General features: G+C 42.5%; 1 protein-coding gene across 1 annotated transcript in view; it reads right to left on the bottom strand.

Annotated features, from left to right (window-relative positions):
• The window catches only part of LOC128655851 (zinc finger protein ZFP2), a 158182-nt gene that overhangs the window by 111251 nt on the left and 22612 nt on the right, over positions 1–24319 (bottom strand). The window lies entirely within an intron of this gene.

Genomic DNA, 24319 nt, shown 5'->3' with positions numbered 1-24319 from the left:
GCCTATACCAGCACGTCCCAGAGATTGCACACAACCCGCCGGTGGGGTTGGATTCCATATGGCCTGATAGACACTGGGGTTTCGTGGCCCAACGAAGCTTAATGAAGCACTTCCAGTGCTCAGACCCTCTACTGCAGCTAAGCTAATCCTACTCACAGTATACGGGTCTCTGGAAGCAAGGAAAGCCCGCCTAGACATATCTCCATCTAGCGGATCAGGCCCTTTATATCGGCTGTTTGGTGAGATGAGTGTTAGGGAGACCTGGTTTGGTTTTCGCCGCCATCTTCTCCCACGCCCGGTCCTCCAAGGTATACGGCCCCCTTTAGGCCACGACCTCCGTGGCAATGTTCTGATCGTAACTTTAGCCGGAGAGGCAGGTAAGTTAGTTACGGTGTGAGAGGGCGGAAGGGATATCTCAGCTCTTAGCAAGACCTCCGGAGGTGCCAAAGAAAGTCGGTCCTCATCTTCTCGTGGGGCTGGCTGAGGTCGAGTGCTGAGCCCACTGGATATTAAAGAGGACAGTTTCTGAAAATGTTCTTCCAGTAAGGAGATAATTGCAGCTTCTGTTAGACACATATTGAGTGCCATAGCGCGGTTTTTAGAGAAGGACAGCTTAGTAAGCTGTTGTACCCGGATCGCCTGGGGGGGTTAGGTGACGGTCGGGCCTTGTTCTGGGCCGCCTCTGCGTACCTCACTGTTCCAGTATAACAGGGAAGAAGTTAGCTCCACTTTTTAGGTCAAACTGATCAGTAGGATCTATGAATTAGATATATAACACTTTCGACCGTAGGTGATGCCGTAGTCAGATGATATGCAGTGGAAATATCAATCCAGCTCTTCAGCCCCTGAAATATGCTGCCATCATGGCCGCCGCCCGGAAGCATCCCCCTCCACCATGGCTTTTAAACATAATGAACAAGTATCCTCTGTTTCAGACATGTTTGTACAGACTAGCAATGAGACTAGCAAGCTTGGAAAACACTTTAAAGCAAGTTAACAAGCAATATAAAAAACGTTACTGTGCCTTTAAGAGAAACAAATTTTGACAAAATTTGAAATAACAGTGAAAAAAGGCAGTTACACTAACGAAATTTTTACAGTGTATGTAACAAGTCAGCAGAGCATTGCACCCACTTGCAAATGGATGATTAACCCCTTAATACCAAAAACGGAATAATAAATGACAAAAACGTTTTTTAAACACAGTCACAACAACTGCCACAGTCTACTGTGGTTGTTAACCTCCTCAAAACACGACTTTGAAGCCTTTTGAGCCCTTCAGAGATGTCCTGTATCATGCAGAAGGAAGCTGAGTGTCTCAGTCTGTAATTCTAGCTGGGCAGAAAAGCGCTAAAATAGGCCCCTCCCACTCATATTACAACAGTGTAAAGCCTCAGGAAACTGTTTCTAGGCATAAATCAAGCCAGCCATGTGGAAAAAAACTAGGCCCCAATAAGTTTTGTCAGCAATATATAAAAACGATTAACATGCCAGCAAAACGTTTTATATTACACTTTTATAAGAGTATGTATCTCTGTTAATAAGCCTGATACCAGTTGCTATCACTGCATTTAAGGCTTAACTTACATTAATCCGGTATCAGCAGCATTTTTCTAGCAAATTCCATCCCTAGAAATATGTTAACTGCACATACCTTATTGCAGGAAAACCTGCACGCCATTCCCCCTCTGAAGTTACCTCACTCCTCAGAATATGTGAGAACGGCAGTGGATCTTAGTTACTTCTGTTAAGATCATAGAAATCACAGGCAGATTCTTCTTCTAATGCTGCCTGAGATGAAACAGTACACTCCGGTACCATTTAAAAATAACAAACTTTTGATTGAAGTTAAAAAACGAACTATAATACACCACTCTCCTCTTACTACGTCCATCTTTGTTAAGAGTTGCAAGAGAATGACTGGGTATGGCAGTGAGGGGAGGAGCTATATAGCAGCTCTGCTGTGGGTGATCCTCTTGCAACTTCTTGTTGGGAAGGAGAATATCCCACAAGTAATGGATGATCCGTGGACTGGATACACTTAACAAGAGAAATAAACATTTCCTGAGGAAGAAAAGAAACCATACTGCACGAGAAGTGCCTATCTTTATGAGAAACCAAAAGGGAAGCGTTACAAGATAAGGCAGATCATTCAGACTCATCTAGCTCACAACTCACTAGAAGAAAGGACTTCCCAAATTAAAATTTCAAGGTGGAGAGATAGGCCTCACAATTAACCTAATCCTCACCAATGCCTTGACCAAAGTCAAAACATCCGGAAGTCTGGCTAACTTTTTGAGAAAAAAACAGATAAACATAATTCTTGCCTTTTAAGGAACTAGCTGACAATTCTTTGTCAAGATCACCTTAAAGAAACTAAAGAATTCTAGGAATCCTAAAGGATGCCAGGAAAGCCCACTGGAAGAACACCATTCAAAGAATAACTTCCAAATATTGTGATAGATCTTTTGGGACAGAGATTTCTTAGCTAGAAACAGAGACCCTTAAAGAGGCTGAGAAAAGTCCCCTTTATTTGTTCCACTGGTAAATGTTAGAGTTTCACAAACGCTAGGATTTACCATCACTTTAAATTCAAAGGCAAAATCAATGGTGGCTCCCTGTGTAACACATACAGAAGAAGGGCAGAGATCCCTAGAAGAGATCATGGTCGGTAGCTGATTAGCATGAACAAGGCAAGGTACATAGTTGGATAACATGGCAGATTGGGGGGGGGGGGGGGAGTGTAATATTAGAATCCATATTAACTTAGCAAATAGACATATGAAAAGAGAAGTGCTCTACCAGGAACGAACAACAGCTCATCAGCTAGTTCTATGGCGATTTGCCACCCAGGAGCAGCTTCTTTTAGACCAGTGTGCTTTTCACAGCTTAGCAAATAGCCGTGCGGTAAATCCGACTCCCGAAGGGTGCCAAGCCGGATTTACTGCACGACTATTGGCTAAGAGGTGAAAATGTCACCTCTCAAGCAAAACTGCGATCTGCCATGGGCTTACTTAGCAGCTCAGATCAGGGATCAATTGAAACAAATAAAGGCGCTTTCTACATTACGTATCTTATAGTTATGAATGAAAGTTCCCTTTATCCGTTTTCAAAAAACACTAGGATTGACTTAAACTTTAAATACAACAGTAAAGCAAAAAACATTGCTATATAGCCAGTTACAATGTCAGACACCAGACAGTGATAATCTGAAATAGGAGCCCTCTATAGCAAACACCAACTACTCACCTCTCCAACATCTCTTGATAGGGCACTTACCCTCCTCCAAAATTATGTGGAAGCCAAGGATTGACAGAAAATGTGAAGACAGCGAGTTAGGAGCAGAAAAGTGACTGGAGACAGCAGGGAAATAAATGGCTCCGAAAACCCAAATAAAGTAAAAATTTAGCAAAAAGACCATGTAGGAGCCCCTGCCCACCACAACCGTTATGCAGCTGAGAAAGCCAGACACCTCATTTAAAAAAATGTAGCCCCAAATGCTGTTGGAGGGTTGTGAGCGGTCTGGGTACTCTGATAAACAGTAATAAATGAGGCTGAGGCTGTTAACACCTCAAAGTGATGTGTCTGCAGGTAGGCAGGCTAAGTCCTCAAACAAAAAAAGTAAATTTATGCTTACCTGATAAATTAATTTCTTCTATGGTACGACGAGTCCACGGATTCATCCTTTACCTGTGGGATATTATCCTCCTGCTAACAGGAAGTGGCAAAGAGCACCACAGCAGAGCGGTCTATATAGCTCCTCCCTTAGCTCCACCCCCAGTCATTAGACTGAAGGTACAGGAAGAAAAAGGAGAAACTACAAGGTGCAGAGGTGACTGAAGTTTAAAATCAAAAAATATAATCTGTCTTAAAATGACAGGGCGGGCCGTGGACTCGTCGTAACATAGAAGAAATTAATTTATCAGGTAAGCATAAATTTACTTTTCTTCTATAAGGTACGACGAGTCCACAGATTCATCCTTTACTTGTGGGATACAATACCAAAGTTACAGGACACGGATGAACGGGAGGGACAAGACAGATGGCTAAACAGAAGGCACCACTGCTTGAAGAACTTTTCACCCAAAAATAGCCTCCGAAGAAGCAAAGGTATCAAATTTGGAAAATTTGGAAAAGGTATGAAGCGAAGACCAAGTCGCAGCCTTACAAATCTGTTCAAAAGAAGCATCATTTTTAAAAGCACATATGGAAGCCACCGCTCTAGTAGAGTGAGCTGTAATTCTTTCAGGAGGCTGCTGTCCAGCAGTCTCGTATGCCAAACGGATGATGCTTTTCAGCCAAAAGGCAAGAGAGGTAGCCGTAGCTTTTTGACCTCTACGTTTTCCAGAAATAGACAACAAACAAAGAAGATGTTTGACGGAAATCTTTGGTCGCTTGCAAGTAAAACTTCAAAGCACGAATCACGTCCAAGTTGTGCAACAGACGCTCCTTCTTAGAGGAAGGATTAGGACACAGAGAAGGAACAATAATCTCCTGATTAATATTCTTATTAGTAACAACCTTAGGAAGGAATCCAGGTTTGGAAAGCAAAACCACCTTATCAGCATGGAAAACAAGATAAGGCGAGTCGCATTGCAATGCAGATAGTTCAGAAACTCTTCGAGCCAAAGAGATAGCAACTAAAAACAGAACTTTCCAAGATAGAAGCTTAATATCTATGGAATGCATAAGTTCAAACGGAACCCCTTGAAGAACTTTAAGAACTAAATTCAAACTCCTTGGCGGAGCAACAGGTTTAAACACAGGCTTGATTCTAACTAAAGCCTGACAGAACGACTGAACGTCTGGAACATCTGCCAGACGCTTGTGCAGTAAAATTGATAAAGCAGATATCTGTCCCTTTAGGGAACTAGCTGATAGCCCCTTCTCCAATCCTTCTTGGAGAAAGGACAAAATCCTAGGAATCCTGATCTTACTCCATGAGTAGCCTTTGGATTCGCACCAATAAAAGATATTTACGCAATATCTTATGATACATTTTCCTAGTGACAGGCTTTCAAGCCTGAATCAAGGTATCTATGACCGACTCAGAGAATCCCAGCTTGGATAAAATCAAGCGTTCAATCTCCAGGCAATCAGCCACAGAGAAACTAGATTTGGATGCTGGAACGGACCTTGAATCAGAAGGTCCTGTCTCAGTGGCAGAGTCCATGGTGGAAGAGATGACATCTCCACCAGGTCTGCATACCAAGTCCTGCGTGGCCACGTAGGTGCTATCAAAATCACCGAAGCTCTCTCCTGTTTGATTCTGGCAATTAACGAGGAAGGAGAGGAAATGGTGGAAACACATAAGCCAGGTTGAACGACCAGGGTACTGCTAGAGCATCTATCAGTACTGCTTGAGGATCCCTTGATCTGGACCCGTAACAAGGAAGTTTGGCGTTCTGACGAGATGCTATCAGATCCAATTCCGGTGTGCTCCATTGATGAATCAATTGTGCAAACACCTCCGGATGGAGTTCCCACTCCCCCAGATGAAAAGTCTGACGACTTAGAAAATCCGCTTCCCAGTTCTCCACTCCTGGGATATAGATTGCTGATACATGGCAAGAGTGAGTCTCTGCCCATCGAATTATTTTGGAAACCTGTATCATCGCTAGAGAACTCTTTGTTCCCCCCTGATGATTGATATATGCTACAGTCGTGATATTTTCCGACTGGAATCTTATGAATCTGGCCGAAGCCAGCTGAGGCCACGCCTGAAGTGCGTTGAATATCGCTCTCAGTTCTAGAATATTGATCGGGAGGAGAGCCTCCTTCTGAGTCCACAAACCCTGTGCTTTCAGGGAGTTCCAGACTGCACCCCAGCCCAATAGGCTGGCGTCCGTCGTCACTATCAGGCCCATTTATCAAAGGGCTTGCGGACCTGATCCGACACTGCGGATCAGGTCCGCAAGACCTCGCTAAATGCGGAGAGCAATACGCTCTCCACATTTAACATTGCACCAGCAGCTCACAAGAGCTGCTGGTGCAACGCCGCCCCCTGCTGACTCGCGGCCAATCGGCCGCCAGCAGGGAGCTGTCAATCAACCCGATCGTATTCGATCGGGTTGATGTCTGGCGATTCCTGTCCGCCTGTTCAGAGCAGGCGGACAGGGTTATGGAGCAGCGGTCTTTAGACCGCTGCTTCATAAGTTGTGTTTCTGGCGAGTCTGAAGACTCGCCAGAAACACGGCCCTTCAAGCTCCATACGGAGCTTGATAAATGGGCCTGTATGACCCATGCTGGCATGCGGAAACACATTCCCTGGAACAGATGATCCTGTGACAACCACCAAAGAAGAGAGTCTCTGGTCTCTTGATCCAGATTTATCTGAGGAGATAAATCCGCATAATCCCCATTCCACTGTTTGAGCATGCATAATTGCAGTGGACTGAGATGCAAGCGAGCAAATGGAACTATGTCCATTGCCGCTACCATTAGTCCGATTACCTCCATACACTGAGCCACTGACGGTCGAGGAATGGAATGAAGAGCTCGGCAGGTGGTTAAAATCTTTGATTTCCTGACCTCCGTCAGAAAAATTTTCATGTCCACCGAATCTATCAGAGTTCCCAGGAATGGAACTCTTGTGAGAGGGATAAGTGAACTCTTTTACGTTCACTTTCCACCTGTGAGATCTTAAAAAAGCCAACACGATGTCCGTGTGAGATTTGGCTAGTTGGTAAGTTGACGCCTGAATTAAGATATCGTACAGATAAGGTGCCACTGCTATGCCCTGCGGCCTGAGAACCGCCAAAAGGGACCCTATCACTTTTGTGAAAATTCTGGGAGCTGTGGCCAACCCGAAGGGAAGAGCCACAAACTGGTAATGCTTGTCCAGGAAGGCGAACCTGAGGAACTGGTGATGATCTTTGTGGATAGGGATGTGTAGATACGCATCCTTTAAGTCCACGGTGGTCATAATATTGACCCTCCTGGATCGTTGGTAAAATAGTCTGAATGGTCTCCATCTTGAAGGATGGGACTCTGAGGAATTTGTTTAGGATCTTGAGATCTAAAATTGGTCTGAAGGTTCCCTCTTTCTTGGGACCAACAAACAGATTGGAGTAAAACTGCTGCCCCTGTTCTGTTTTCGGAACTGGGCAGATCACTCCCATGGTATATAGGTCTTCTACGCAGCGTAAGAACGCCTCTCTTTTTGTCTGGTTTACAGACAATTGAGAAAGATGGAATCTCCCCCTTGGAGGAGAATCCTTGAAATCTAGAAGATACCCCTGGGTTACGATTTCTAACGCCCAGGAGACCTGAATGTCTCTTGCCCAAGCCTGAGCAAAGAGAGAAAGTCTGCCCCCTACTAGATCCGGTCCCGGATCGGGGGCTACCCCTTCATGCTGTCTTGGTGACAGCAGCGGGCTTCTTGGCCTGTTTACCTTTGTTCCAAGTCTGGTTAGGTCTCCAGACTGACTTGGATTGAGCAAAATTCCCCTCTTTCTTTGCAGCAGGGGAAGAGGTAGAGGGACCACCTTTGAAGTTTCGAAAGGAACGAAAATTATTTTGTTTGGTCCTCATCTTATTTGTCTTATCTGATGTCTGAAATGATCTCTTTCAGTTCAGGCCCAAATAGGGTCTTACCTTTGAAAGGGATGGCTAAAAGCTTAGATTTTGATGACACATCCGCAGACCAGGACTTAAGCCATAACGCTCTAAAATGGCAAAACCTGAATTCTTTGCCGCTAATTTAGCCAGTTGAAAAGCGGCATCTGTAATGAAAGAATTAGCTAGCTTGAGAGCCCTAATTCTATCCAGAATATCATCCTCCAGAGCCTCGAACCAAAAAGCAGCTGCAGTAGTTACAGGAACAATGCACGCTATAGGTTGCAGAAGAAAACCCTGATGAATAAATATTTTCTTTAAGAGACCCTCTAATTTTTTATCCATATGATCTTTGAAAGCACAACTGTCCTCAATAGGTATAGTTGTCCGCTTAGCCAGGGTAGAAATAGCTCCCTCCACCTTAGGGACCGTCTGCCACGAGTCCCGCATGGCGTCTGATATGGGAAACATTTTCTTAAAAGTAGGAGGGGGAGAAAACGGAATACATGGTCTATCCCACTCCTTAGTAACAATATCCGAAAACCTCTTAGGGACCAGAAAATCATCAGTGTAGGCAGGAACCTCTAGATATCTGTCCATTTTACACAATTTCTCTGGACCTAAAATAGGGTCACAATCATCCAGAGTCGCTAAAACCTCCCTGAGCAATAAGCGGAGGTGTTCTAGTTTAAATTTAAAAGCCGTCATATCTGAGTCTGTCTGAGGGAACATCTTTCCTGAATCAGAAATCTCTCCCTCAGACAGCAAATCTCTCACCCCCAACTCAGAACATTGTGAGGGTACATCGGATATGGCTAATAAAGCGTCAGAGGGCTCAGCATTTGTTCTCACACCAGACCTACTGCACTTCCCCTGCAACCCAGGCAGCTTAGAAAAAACTTCTGTGAGGGTAGTATTCATAACTGCGGCCATATCTTGCAGGGTGAAAGAATTAGACGCACTAGAAGTACTTGGCGTCGCTTGTGCGGGCGTTAATGGTTGTGACACTTGGGGAGAATTAAATGGCATAACCTGATTCTCTTCTGACTGAGAATCATCCTGCGACATACTTTTATCAGCTAAAATATGTTCTTTGCAATTTAAGGCCCTTTCAGTGCATGAGGGACACATTTTAAGTGGGGGTTCCACAATGGCTTCTAAACACATTGAACATTGGCTTTCCTCAATGTCAGACATGTTGAACAGGCTAGTAATGACTACAAACAAGCTTGAAAACACTTTATTTAGTGAAAAAACAACAATCTTAAAAAACGGTACTGCGCCTTTAAGAGAAAAAAAGCATACACGTTCTGCAAAACTGCCTTAAAATACACCAATCCTTTCAATTTTTTGATATGATATACAAATAATGCAGCTGAGATTGCCCCACAAAGAAAGGAACAGTTAACCCTTTACTGTGCAAAACCGGATCGTTAATAGGCCTAAATCCGGACAAAAACACCCCCTGCAAAAATGGAGTTAAAGCTTCGATTTGGCCCAACACTTCCACAAGGGCCCACCAGAGTTGGAGCTTGCTGCTTTATCTGCAATTACAACTGCGCAACTGAGGCGCGAAAATAGGCCCCACCCATCTCAGTCGATGTTTTTACAGCCTAAAGGAACTGCACCAGAGCGGTTCTAAACTAGCCATGTGGGTTCTAAAACCCAAAACAAGCCAAGTGTACCCTCAATAAAGTCACAAAAAAACGTTATTGAAATAAACTCTTTCAGTTCCCAAAAATGTTATCAGCACTCCCAGTTCACAAAACGTTTGCCCACAAACATTCAAACTCAGTGTGAACCATTTTTTTTATTAGCCCCTTATGCAAGCTTAGTAATACCCCTCTATATCTTTTAGGATTACTGCTTACCCTCTCCCTCATGGGGATACTGTCAGCCAATTCTGAAATACCACAGTCTCTCCAGAAAAAAATGACTGAACATACCTCACTGCTTATAGCATGAAAGGGTTCCTCACACTGAAGTTTCTTTTACTCCTCAGCCATTCTGTGGGAACTGCTCTGGATCTTAGTGACAAATGCTAAGATCATCAGCCTCCAGGCAGAAGTCTTCATCCATCCATCTGCTGCCTGAGAGTAAATAGTACACACCGGTACCATTTAAAAACAGAATTTATGCCTACCTGATAAATTACTTTCTCTTGTGGTGTATCCAGTCCACGGATTCATCCTTTACTTGTGGGATATTCCTAACAGGAAGTGGCAAAGAGAGCACACAGCAGAGGTTAGGAAGAAAAAGGAGAAACCATAGGGTGCAGTGGTGACTGTAGTTTAGACTAAAAATCTACCTGACTAATAGCCAGGGCGGGCCGTGGACTGGATACACCACAAGAGAAAGTAATTTATCAGGTAGGCATAAATTCTGTTTTCTCTTGTAAGGTGTATCCAGTCCACGGATTCATCCTTTACTTGTGGGATACCAATACCAAAGCTTTAGGACACGGATGAAGGGAGGGAACAAGACAGGTACCTTAAACAGAAGGCACCACTGCTTGTAAAACCTTTCTCAAAAAATAGCCTCCGAAGAAGCAAAAGTATCGAATTTGCAAAATTTGGAAAAAGTATGCAGCGAAGACCAAGTCGCTGCCTTACAAATCTGTTCAACAGAAGCCTCATTTTTAAAAGCCATTGTGGAAGCCACTGCTTTGGTAGAATGAGCAGTAATTGTTTCAGGAGGCTGCTGGCCAGCAGTCTCATAGGCCAGACGGGTGATGCTTTTCAGCCAAAAGGAAAGAGAGGTAGCAGTCGCCTTCTGACCTCTCCTCTTACCAGAATAGATGACAAACAATGAAGTTGTTTGTCTGAAATCCTTAGTTGCTTGTAAATAGAACTTTATAACACGAACCACATCAAGATTGTGTAACAGACGTTCCTTCTTCGAGGAAGGATTAGGACACAGAGAAGGAACAACAATTTCCTGGTTAATATTCTTATTAGACACAACCTTAGGAAGAAAACCGGGTTTGGTACGCAAAACTACCTTATCTGCGTGGAACACCAAGTAAGGTGAGTCACACTGTAAAGCAGATAACTCAAACTCTTCGAGCAGAAGAGATAGCTACCAAAAACAAAACTTTCCAAGATAAAAGTTTAATATCTATGGAATGTAAAGGTTCAAATGGAACCCCTTGCAGAACTGAAAGAACTAAATTCAGACTTCATGGCGGAGCCACAGGTCTATAAACAGGCTTGATTCTGACTAAAGCCTGACTAAACGCTTGATATCTGCTTTGTCTATTCTTTTACACAAACGTCTGGCAGAGGTACCAGACGTTTGTGTAAAAGAATAGACAAAGCAGATATCTGTCCTTTTAAGGAACTAGCTGCTAATCCTTTCTCCAATCCTTCTTGGAGAAAGGACAATATCCTGGGAATCCTAATCTTACTCCATGAGTAACCCTTGGATTCGCACCAACAAAGATATTTTCGCCAAATCTTATGGTAGATATTCCTGGTGAAAGGCTTTCTAGCCTGAATCAGGGTATCGATAACCGACTCTTAGATAGAATTAGGCGTTCAATCTCCAAGCAGTCAGACGCAGAGAAATTAGATTTGGATGTTTGAAAGGACCTTGAAGTAGAAGGTCCTGCCTCATTGGCAGAGTCCATGGTGGAACGGATGACATGTCCACTAGGTCTGCATACCAAGTCCTGCGTGGCCACGCAGGTGCTATTAGAATCACAGACGCCCTCTCCTGCTTGATTCTGGCAACCAGACGAGGAAGGAGAGGAAACGGTGGAAACACATAGGCCAGATGAAGGACCAAGGCGCTGCTAGAGCATCTATCAATACCGCCTGGGGATCCCGGGACCTGGACCCATAAAGAGGAAGTTTGGCATTCTGACGGGACGCCATCAGATCCAATTCCGGAGAGCCCCATAGCTGAGTCAGCAGGGCAAATACCTCCGGGTGGAGTTCCCACTCCCCCGGATGAAAAGTCTGACGACTTAGAAAATCCGCTTCCCAGTTGTCTACTCCTGGGATGTGAATTGCTGAGAGGTGGCAAGAGTGAACCTCCGCCCACATGATTATTTTGGTTACTTCCATCATTGCTAGGAGACTCCTTGTTCCCCCTTGATGGTTGATGTAAGCTACAGTCGTGATGTTGTCCGACTGAAATCTGATGAATTTGTCCGCAGCTAGCCGAGGCCATGCCTGAAGAGCTTGAAAATCGCCCTCAGTTCCAGAACGTTTATCGGGAGAAGAGCTTCTTCCCTAGACCATAAGCCCTGAGCTTTCAGGGAGTCCCAGACAGCACCCCAGCCCAACAGACTGGCGTCGGTCATTACAAAGATCCACTCTGGTCTGCGGAAACACATTCCCTGAGACAGGTGATCCTGAGACAACCACCAGAGAAGAGAATCTCTGTTCCCCTGGTCCAACTGTATTTGAGGAGACAAATCTGCATAATCCTCATTCCACTGTTTGAGCATGCATAGTTGCAGTGGTCTGAGGTGTATCCGTGCAAAAGGGACTATGTCCATTGCCGCTACCATTAGTCCAATTGTCTCCATGCACTGAGCTACAGACGGCCAAGGAATGGAATGAAGAGCTCAGCAAGTAGTTAAGAGTTTTAACTTTCTGACCTCCGTCAGAATTATTTTCATTTCTACCGAGTCTATTAGGGTTCCTAGGAATGGAACTCTTGTGAGGGGGGAGAGAGAACTCTTTTTGATGTTCACCTTCCACCCGTGAGACCTCAGAAAGGCCAATACAATTTCTGTGTGAGACTTGGCTCTTTGGAAAGTCGACGCCTGAATTAAGATGTCATCTAGGTAAGGCGCCACTGCTATGCCCCACGGTCTTAGAACTGCCAGAAGGGACCCTAGCACCTTTGTGAAAATTCTGGAAGCAGTGGCCAACCCGAAAAGGAAGAGCCATGAACTGATAATGTTTGTCCAGAAAGGCGAACCTGGGGAACTGGTGATGATCTTTGTGGATAGGAATGTGCAGATAAGCATCCTTTAGATCCACGGTAGTCATAAATTGACCCTCCTGGATCATTGGTAATATTGTCCGAATGGTCTCCATCTTGAATGATGGGAATCTGAGGAATTTGTTTAGAATTTTGAGATCCAGGATTGGTCTGAAAGTTCCTTCTTTTTTGGGAACCACACAGGTTTGAGTATAAACCCAGCCCTTGTTCCACAATTGGAACTGGGTGGATCACTCCCATTGTATGTAGGTCTTCTACGCAGCGTAAGAACGCCTCTTTCTTTGTCTGGTCTGTAGACAGACGAGAAATGTGGAACCTTCCCCTTGGAGGGGAGTCCTTGAATTCTAGAAGATATCCCTGGGATACAATCTCTAAGGCCCAAGGATCGTGTACGTCTCTTGCCCAGGCCTGAGCGAAGAGAGAGAGTCTGCCCCCCACTAGATCCGGTCCCGGATCGGGGGCTACCCCTTCATGCTGTCTTGGAGGCAGCTGCAGGCTTCTTGGCCTATTTACCCTTGTTCCAGCCCTGGTAAGGTTTCCAGGCTGCCCTGGGTTGTGAAGTGTTACCCTCTTGCTTTGCAGCAGGGGAGGATGAAGCGAGACCGCTCCTCAAATTTCGAAAGGAACGAAAATTATTTTGTTTGTTCTTTGTCTTAAAGGACTTGTCATGAGGGAGAGCATGGCCTTTTCTGAGATAATCTCTTTCAATTCAGGCCCGAAAAGGGTCTTTCTTTTGAAAGGGATGTTCAGTAGTTTGGATTTTGACGACACATCGACCGACCAGGACTTTAGCCATAGCGCCCTGCGCGCCAGAATGGCGAAACCTGAATTTGTTGCCGCTAACTTAGCTAGTTGGAAAGCGGCATCTGTGATAAAAGAATTAGCCAGCTTAAGAGCCTTAATTCTGTCCATAATGTCCTCATATGAGGTCTCCATCTGGAGCGCATCTTCCAGCGCCTCGAACCAGAAAGCAGCTGCAGTAGTTACAGGAACAATGCACGCTATAGGTTGGAGAACAAAACCTTGATGAAAGAAAATTTTCTTAAGTAAACCCTCTAATTTTTTATCCATAGGGTCTTTAAAAGCACAACTGTCCTCAATTGGTATAGTTTTGCATTTAGCAAGTGAAGAAACAGCCCCCTCCACCTTAGGGACCGTCTGCCACGAGTCCTGCGTGGTGTCAGATATGGGGAACATTTTCTTAAAAACAGGAGGGGGGACAAACGGAATACCTGGTCTATCCCACTCCATAGTAACTATATCCGCAATCCTCTTAGGGACCGGGAACACATCAGCGTAAACAGGAACTTCTAGGTACTTGTCCATTTTACACAATTTCTCTGGAACCACCAAAGGGTCACAGTCATCCAGAGTAATTAATACCTCCCTGAGCAATAAGCGGAGGTGTTCTAGTTTAAATTTAAAAGCCAACGTATCAGAGTCTGTCTGAGGAGCAACCTTTCCCGAATCGGAAATTTCTCCCTCAGACAGCACATCCCTCGCCCCCATTTCAGAGCATTATGAGTGTATATCGGATACGGCTACTAAAGCGTCAGAATGCTCATAATCTGTTCTTAAAACAGAGCTATCACGTTTTGCAGGTAACATGGGCAGCTTAGATAAAAATACTGAGAGGGAATTATCCATAACTGCCACCAAGTCTTGTAAGGTAAAAGAGTTAGACGAGCTAGAGTTGCTAGGCATCGCTGGTTGTGACACTTGGGGAGAGGTCAACGGGCTTACCTCATTACCTTCAGTCTGAGAATCATCTTGGGCCACATTTTTAAGTGCAACAATATGGTCTTTAAAGTGTATAGACATATCAATACAAGTGGGACACATTTTGAGAGGGGGTTCCACCATGGCTTCTAAACACATTGAACAAGGAATTTCCTTGGTGTCAGATATGTTTAACAGACTAGTAGTAAGACAAACAGGCTTAGAAATCACTTTAATCAAGCAAAAACACACTTTGCAAAAAAACGTTACTGTGCCTTTAAGAGATAAAAAAGGCACACAATTTTCCAAAACAGTGAAAAATGCACCAAACGTTTTGAAATTTTCACAGTATGTACCTAAAGCATTGGTAAGATTGCACAACTAGCAAGAAAAACGATTAACCCCTTAATGCCCAAACCGGATCAATAGTAAGCTAACAGACCGGTTAAAACAACTTTAGCACCTTGCCACAGCTCTGCTGTGGCCCTACCTTCCCTTAGGAGTCAGATTTATGGGGAAAAAACTTCTTATGGGTCCTCAAACTGTAGCAGGAGCCTCCATGTGAACAGAGCCTGAAGATCTAGTCAATCTAACTGCGCATCTGAGGCGCGAAATTAGGCCCTCCCACCTTACTCCGGTGCTGTGAGGCCTAAGAAAACACTCCTAAGAGTTATATTATTAGCCATGTGGGTAACAACCCCTGTAAGAAACCCAAAGGGACCTTCAAAGTGTCTCAAAAACGATATTTCTTAGTAAAAACCGTTTGCCATAAAAAAGTGTCAACTTGCCATAAAATAGTGTCAACCAGCATAAATTAGCCCTGTTATGTAAGCTTGTAATTCCATACTTAGTCTCTGAATAAAGCTTACCCTTCCCTCATGGGGATCTTATCAGTCCTTTTCTAGCATTATCACAGTCTAGAAATAAATGACTAAACATACCTTATTGCAGCCTAACCTGCAAACCGTTCCCCCCAACTGAAGTTTTCTTGTACGCCTCAGTCCTGTGTGGGAACAGCAGTGGATTTTAGTTACAACATGCTAAAATCATCTTCCTCTCTGCAGAAATCTTCATCTCTTTTCTGCTGGAGAGTAAACAGTACACGCTGGTACCATTTAAAATAACAAACTTTTGCTTGTAGAACAAAAACTACAAATCTAACACCACATTCACTTTACCCTTCCGAGAGGGACCCTATTGCTTAGAGCCGGCAAAGAGAATGACTGGGGGGTGGAGCTAGAGGGGGAGCTATATGGACAGCTCTGTGTGCTCTCTTTGCCACTTCCTGTTAGGAAGGAGAATATCCCACTGGTAAAGGATGAATCTGTGGACTGGATACACCTTACAAGAGAAATAAACTCTTGCTTGAAGAAATAAAAAACTAATATTTTATAACCTCTTTCACTTTACCCTTCCTAGTACTTAGAGTAGGCAAAGAGAATGACTGGGGGGTGGAGCTAAGGGAGGAGCTAAATAGACAGCTCTGCTGTGGTGCTCTTTGCCACTTCCTGTTAGCAGGAGGATAATATCCAACAAGGATGAATCCGTGGACTCGTCGTACCTTATAGAAGAAAGTAATATTTGAGTTACAACACTAGAAAGGGTCTCTCTCTCTCTTGGCTAATCCCTTAATGGTTAACAGTCCTCTAATGCTGAGAACCCAAAAAATTGTCTACAAAAGAAATAAGGGAAGCGGAAAGAGATCTTCTTTGTATATATCAAGGTGTTTATAGCTCTATAAAACAATACTTAAAATCAAATATGAATGGGTACAAAATGTATACTGAGATAGTACCTTGTTAAAATATAGCCAAGATAAAGGTACAATGTAACAAAATGCAGTATGCAACAATAAGGTTAAGCAAATGAATACATCATTGTATAGGATAGTTTAAGGCAATAATATGCTGTATCCCACGGTGTTAACAATGTCTCTTTATAAGGTTTTGTATTATGAGAAGCACGTTAATTGAATATTGTATATAAGCTCTGAGCAGTGACTTCTATATCAGGTTATTGAAACAATTCAGTTATTAGTTTTACAACAGTATACGGCTTATTGGGTGTAGTAAGAATGGCGAGTTTTGTCCCAAATATCTTTTTAACTCACTGTGACTCCATCTGGGTAACGAACAAATTTCAAATAGTTGTTAACTCCCTGCGACTCCCTCTGGGTAGCGGTTATATCCCAGAAAAAAACTGTGAAGATTTTTTTTTCTCTGTTTGTAATCATGACGGTTTTAGAAGGCATGTCGCTTCCGTTTAAATGTACTCCCGAGTCTGTGGAGTATGATGTGTAATTGCAGTCTTGTGCAGTCTGATTTCAATAATAAATCTAGGTGGTATTGGCAGGTTCTGGGACTGGAATTACGCATGCAGAATATACCCATTCAAACAAAGTTACTCAATGCACCAGTCCTACTGGCAATTATCTTAGATATTTGAATTAGTGAACAAACTGTGAGCAGGTCTACGCGTTTCAGCCTTGATGGCCTTTTAGTACAATAACATCAAATGTCATTATTGATTTCATAATTAGATGATATTACATGTGTTCCAAATATATATTAGACGAATATGGAATACATATGTAGTGTTTAGATAATAAAATGAATTATACATATATAATTTCTTTGTTAAAAATAAAAAAAATAAGTTGTGTGAATTCTACAATGTTTTATATAACATCCTTTTGTAAAACTAAGAGTTTGAAATTGCTTGCAAGGGATAATACTTACCAGTAAATAAATTTGCAGCGGACAATTTCTTTATCTTCCTTATTTCTAGCGCAATCGATCAGAGTAAGTGATTCAATGTATCCAAATAATCTGAAGCCATAAAACGCAGGCGCGTATCATGCACAAGCATGATGTTGGTGACGCTAGCCGGTGTAGAACGCATGCACAGTATTGACATGAGGAAAAGGGGGCTGAACGCCCCAGGGGGGAAACTATGATTGGCAATTACAGCGTGCAAAACTGTCAATCATTATTGGCAAGATGGCGGGCGGACAGTACATCTCAAAGGTGAAAAATAGATTTTTCAGACATTTTGTTTGAAAAATAATGAATGAACATATATCTTATTTTTGTTTAACTGTATAACGGAGTGAGCGACTATGCCAGACTTGACCTTCACTTTAAGATGGCCAATTGCAAGTTGTTGTTCTCAATGACTCTCCTCTGAAGAGTGGCAATATGGGGGCCTCAAAACAACTCTCAAATGACCTGAAAACAAAGATTGTTCAACATTATGGTTTAGGGGAAGGCTACAAAAAGCTACCACAGAGATTTAAGCTGTCAGTGTCCACTGTAAGGAACATAGTGAGGAAATGGAAGACCACAGGCACAGTTCTTGTTAAGACCAGAAGTAAAAACAGAATTTATGTTTACCTGATAAATTACTTTCTCCAACGGTGTGTCCGGTCCACGGCGTCATCCTTACTTGTGGGACATTCTCCTCCCCAACAGGAAATGGCAAAGAGCCCAGCAAAGCTGGTCACATGATCCCTCCTAGGCTCCGCCTACCCCAGTCATTCGACCGACGTACAGGAGGAAATATGCATAGGAGAAACCATATGATACCGTGGTGACTGTAGTTAGAAAAAATAATTCAACAGACCTGATTAAAAAAAAAAACCAGGGCGGGCCGTGGACCGGACACACCGTTGGAGAAAGTAATTTATCAGGTAAACATAAATTCTGTTTTCTCCAACATAGGTGTGTCCGGTCCACGGCGTCATCCTTACTTGTGGGAACCAATACCAAAGCTTTAGGACACGGATGAAGGGAGGGAGCAAATCAGGTCACCTAAATGGAAGGCACCACGGCTTGCAAAACCTTTCTCCCAAAAATAGCCTCCGAAGAAGCAAAAGTATCAAATTTGTAAAATTTGGCAAAAGTGTGCAGTGAAGACCAAGTCGCTGCCTTACATATCTGATCAACAGAAGCCTTGTTCTTGAAGGCCCATGTGGAAGCCACAGCCCTAGTGGAATGAGCTGTGATTCTTTCAGGAGGCTGCCGTCCGGCAGTCTCATAAGCCAATCGGATAATGCTTTTAAGCCAAAAAGAAAGAGAGGTAGAAGTTGCTTTTTGACCTCTCCTTTTACCAGAATAAACAACAAACAAAGAAGATGTTTGTCTGAAATCTTTAGTGGCCTCTAAATAGAATTTTAGAGCACGGACTACGTCCAAATTGTGTAACAAACGTTCCTTCTTTGAAACTGGATTCGGACACAAAGAAGGTACAACTATCTCCTGGTTAATATTCTTGTTGGAAACAACTTTCGGAAGAAAACCAGGCTTAGTACGCAAAACCACCTTATCTGCATGGAACACCAGATAGGGCGGAGAACACTGCAGAGCAGATAACTCAGAAACTCTTCTAGCAGAAGAAATTGCAACCAAAAACAAAACTTTCCGAGATAATAACTTAATATCTACGGAATGTAAGGGTTCAAACGGAACCCCTTGAAGAACTGAAAGAACTAGATTAAGACTCCAGGGAGGAGTCAAAGGTCTGTAAACAGGCTTGATTCTAACCAGAGCCTGAACAAACGCTTGAACGTCTGGCACAGCTGCCAGCCTTTTGTGAAGTAAAACAGATAATGCAGAGATCTGTCCCTTCAGAGAACTTGCAGATAATCCTTTCTCCAAACCTTCTTGTAGAAAGGATAGAATCTTAGGAATTTTTATCTTGTTCCATGGGAATCCTTTAGATTCACACCAACAGATATATTTTTTCCATATCTTATGGTAAATTTTTCTAGTTACAGGCTTTCTAGCCTGAATCAGAGTATCTATTACAGAATCTGAAAACCCACGCTTTGATAAAATCAAGCGTTCAATCTCCAAGCAGTCAGTTGGAGGGAAACCAGATTCGGATGTTCGAATGGACCTTGAACAAGAAGGTCCTGTCTCAAAGGTAGCTTCCATGGTGGAGCCGATGACATATTCACCAGGTCTGCATACCAAGTCCTGCGTGGCCACGCAGGAGCTATCAAGATCACCGAAGCCCTCTCCTGATTGATCCTGGCTACCAGCCTGGGAATGAGAGGAAACGGTGGGAATACATAAGCTAGGTTGAAGGTCCAAGGTGCTACTAGTGCATCTACTAGAGTCGCCTTGGGATCCCTGGATCTGGACCCGTAACAAGGAACCTTGAAGTTCTGACGAGAGGCCATCAGATCCATGTCTGGACTGCCCCATAATCGAGTTATTTGGGCAAAGATTTCCGGATGGAGTTCCCACTCCCCCGGATGGAATGTCTGACGACTCAGAAAATCCGCTTCCCAATTTTCCACTCCTGGGATGTGGATTGCAGACAAGTGGCAGGAGTGATCCTCCGCCCATTGAATTATCTTGGTCACTTCCTCCATCGCCAGGGAACTCCTTGTTCCCCCCTGATGGTTGATATATGCAACTGTCGTCATGTTGTCTGATTGAAACCTTATGAATTTAAACACCAAAAAACTCTTAACCATCTCCGTGGAGATGTTGCCGGTGCAACGGCAAAGAGAATGACTGGGGTAGGCGGAGCCTAGGAGGGATCATGTGACCAGCTTTGCTGGGCTCTTTGCCATTTCCTGTTGGGGAGGAGAATGTCCCACAAGTAAGGATGACGCCGTGGACCGGACACAACTATGTTGGAGAAATATTGTTGAGGCAAAGAAGCCTTTTCTGCACACAAGCCACAAACCGAGTCGCTTGAGGTATGAAAACGCACATTTGGACAAGCCAGCTTCATTGTGGAAGGAGGTGCTGTGGACTGATGAAATAAAGATTGAGTTATTTGGTCATCACAAGGGGCGTTATGCATGGCAGCAAAAGAACACAGCATTCCAAGACAAACACTTGCTAGCCACAGTAAAATTTGGTGGATGTTCCATTATGCTGTGGGGGCTGTGTAGCCAGTGCTGGTACTGGGAATCTTGTTAAAGTTGAGGGTCGCATGGATTCCACTTAATATCAGCAGATACTTGAGAATAATGTTGAGGAATCAGTCCCAAAGTTGAAATTACGCCGGAGCTGGATATTTCAACAAGACAACGACCCAAAACACTGCTCAAAATCTACTCTGTACTTGTTCCTCTGCATAAATGCCAATGTTCTGGAATGGCCATCCGAGTCCCCAGACCTGAATATCATTGAAAATCTGTGGGGTGATTTGAAGCGGGCTGTCCATGCTCGGCAACCATCAAACCTAACTGAACTAGAGATGTTTTGCAAGGAGGAATGGTCCAAAATACCTTCATCCAGAATCCAGACATTCAAAACAGGCTATAGGAAATATTACTGTGTCCTTCAGTTATTTGATAGATCAAAATGAAATTGCTGATCCAAACACCCAATTATTTATAAATGAAAATCATGGAACTTGTCAGGGGTGCCTGAACTTTTGCATACGAATATATATATATATATATATATATTTATTTATTTATTTCACATGATGATGATGATGATAGTCCATAGGAATCCATAACATGTGGGATATAATGTGTGCCACTAGGAGGAGGCCAAGAACACAAACAAGAGCTTTACTCCTTTCCATCTCTCCTCAGTTTGTTCTTGGCCTCCCAGGAGTGAGGTTGAAGGTCCTTGTTCAACTCAAAGAAATTAGTGTTCGTATATGGACAAAAATGGCAGTCCTTTTTCCAATAAGTTATATTCATCGCTAGTTAAGTCTTTTCCAGATATATTCAAGACTGTTGGGGATCTATTCAATACTATGGGGGATCTTACCCTCTCCATGTTGTCATTGTCCCGTTCCTTATTACTAACTTTATTAGCCGGTTCTGTCAGTTCCATTAATGGTGTTGTCTGCCGTAAAATTGTAGGCCTCTCAGTCTCCTATTTGACCTCCTTACAGCCCCTCTTGCAGTGTTTTCGCCCAGCTCATCTCTTCCATGGCTGGCGTCCTCGCTGCTCGTATCTAAAGGGGAGGATTCATCTGAGCCTGATGTCATTGTATTCCTTTGGTCACCTGGTGTCTTATCCTGCTGCCTATTGGGCTTGCGTCCCATTGAGCTCTTGTTGTATCTGTATCCATTGTGACCCGTATTATTTTATGTATATGTATAAAGCATGAGTAAGGGTTATTACCCGAAACGTCGCTTTCTGATGTGATGTCTGTGTGACAAAATAAAATATATATAATATACCAGCGCTGTGGACACTTGTTGTGGTATTTATGTGATTGAGGGATCTGGCAGAGTCCCTGTCTTCACCTGCGCAGGATAGAAACTTTGTGTTGCTGTTTCACATTCAAGTACTGTATATGGCCATTTAATTAAGGGTATGAATCACAAAATCCCTAAACAAATTTCTAATCTCAAAGGTTTTTATACTTGCGGCCGCTGCAAAGGCTGAAACTACACTAAAAGAGTGCATAAAAAACTTTACATCAACAACCACCGGAAAAACCTTTGAGATTAAGAATTTCATCAGTTGCAAAACCACCAATGTCCTATACTTGTTACAATGTAATTGTCAGATTCAATATTTAGGACAAACAACAAGGTTTGTCAAAACTAGAATTCTAGGACATTTAAATAATATTGACAAAAAACATGAGGACTGTGGAGTTCCTCTTCATTGCAATAGATGTCAAAAGTTTAACATGAACAATTTTCAGTGGTTAGGAACAGAGAAGGTGTCTATACATTGGAGTGGGGGGGATAGAAACTGAGTTGGACAAAAGAGAACTGTGGGGATCCACACTCTTAGAACATCAACATATGGGCATTGGGATCTCAATAAGGACATTAGTGTAGCAGCTTTCATTTGAAAATCTAATTGTATTGATATAAACTTATGGGTTCACTTTAATAATATATGTTTTTTCCACAAAGGTAACACGATAAGCATTTTTATAGTTGTATTACTTCAGTATTAATAATGAGCCAATATTTTTCACCAACTATATTTAATATATTTAATTTGAGTCGTCGTAGGATTCATTTTTTGAATATATGTCATGTTATTTATGTAATTCTGAATTTGCACTGAATATATACTTTTCACTTGTATATTATAGATATTCATTATTGGGACTTTCAATGTTCTTTATAAGTTGCCGTTTTTTCCCTTGGGCATCCCATTGGTTAAAAACCTCACCGCACAAGTTTTCCACCATTGGATTATAGGAATCACGTGACGCTACTCGTTTGGGAACTGATGTTTGGAATCGTTCCCATTGGTTGCTACTTTCACATGTGACTGACTTTTCAACATCGAAGCCAGTCCTCTGTCATTGGTCCACCATTATCACATGGCAAGACAAAACGGATCTGAAATAGAACTCTTTCTGTATAACTACTCGTTTGAGAACCACAATATGAAATCTGCTTTGATTGGCGGTTTCAAAATTACATGATTTGTGATTGGTTCTTTTTGTTATTACCCAGAAATTATTAACATTTTAATACATTTCACTTTGGTGAAAAACCGGCATATTTAAAATTCCATTGTAGAAAGTGTATTACTGGTTAAGAACAAATAAAAATGATACTTATATGGGGATTTTATATTTTGATTTGTGAGACCAATTTCCGGTAAACTGAAAGTTGGAACATATACCATCTGTATTTAAACTGTGGATAAACGTCACAGCAGAGCAACTTTTTACCCATTTTTAATATTGCTCGAGAAAGACAATTTTAATAGTTGAAAACGCATTGACCTGAGCTCATAATAAATGTTTTGTTCTTTTATTTTACACATAATTTGTGTTTGCTGTGACATTGGATTTTAAGGAGTAAGTAACTGCTTTATTTACATCCAGAGCTTTTACTATTTTCATCATTGAAGTATTCGCTTTCCCAACTTGGCTGTACACCATCTATCAAGGGGTGTTCTCCAGACCGGCTGACTTTGCAAATCCTATGGAGTGAGTATACTGCACCCATATTATATTGGAATATATACATACTGCAAGTCATTCTCTGTCTTCAGCGACATCAATATATTCAGAGTGAAAGGACCTGCGCCATCTATACCTCTAAAGCTTCTATATATCCACAGTCAATTGGGAGAGACTGTAAGAAGGCAGCGGACCACACTACAGGAGAGTCCTTTGTCCATTTACCGATTTCTTGTTATAAGATCTTCATTTATCTGTATTGTTTTTGTTGTTCTATTACAAGCAACCTGAGTACTATATGAGCCCCGCTACAAGTGGCTGTATGGAGGACATACAGGAATCACAATTCTAAATATATGTTACTGGGTCATACAGCAATATTACACTTGCGACTGATAGGAGATATTCCCCAGGAGGGATTGTGCTTTATCCGATTTCCACTGTTTTACAAAGGGGATCCCCATCATACCTATAGTTCAATTCTGGACTCCAATATCTTTGGGACTAATTTTGGCTAATTTTTAGATGGCATAATTTACAATTAAACAACTTTCTAATTTACTTCTATTATCTAATCTGTTTCATTCTCTTGGTATCATTTGTTGAAGGAGCAGCAATGCACTACTAGTTTCTAACTGAACACATGGGTGAGCCAATCATATTCCATATATATATGCAGCCACCAATCAACAGCTAGAACCTAGGTTCTCTGCTGCTCATGAACTTGCCTAGATAAACCTTTCAGCAAAGGATAACAAGAGAAGGAAGCAAATTAAATAATAGAAGTAAATTGGAAAGTTGTTTAAAATTGTATTCTCTATCTGAATCATGAAAGAAAAATGTTTGGGTTTCATGTCCCTTTAATGTGTATTGGTAACTAAGGGTTAATGATTTAGTGCTGGATAAGACTGTCTTCTCCCTATCCCTTGCTTTATCCCAATTCTGATATTCTTCCTTTTTCCAAACATTCAATTAGAGCATGATTATTAACAGTCTCCTAGCACCATTAATTGCTACATAAATTAACATAAATTCCTTTGTCAAATGATTCCATTGATTATCGGTGTGGTGCTATTACTTTAAAAACAAATATATTATATATAAAAACACACACACGGTTCCCACTGCTGTCTCAGTCACACAAACTCAGTGGCCACACATTGTCTTCTTCCATCTCCTGTTGCCCAGACGATCTAATTATAAAATACCCAGTAACAGACAGCGG

The sequence above is a fragment of the Bombina bombina genome, chromosome 4 (genome assembly GCF_027579735.1).
Source record: "Bombina bombina isolate aBomBom1 chromosome 4, aBomBom1.pri, whole genome shotgun sequence".
NCBI lineage: Eukaryota > Metazoa > Chordata > Amphibia > Anura > Bombinatoridae > Bombina > Bombina bombina.
Note: the sequence above shows the minus strand (reverse complement) of the source record. Positions and strands in the feature narration are given on the sequence as shown.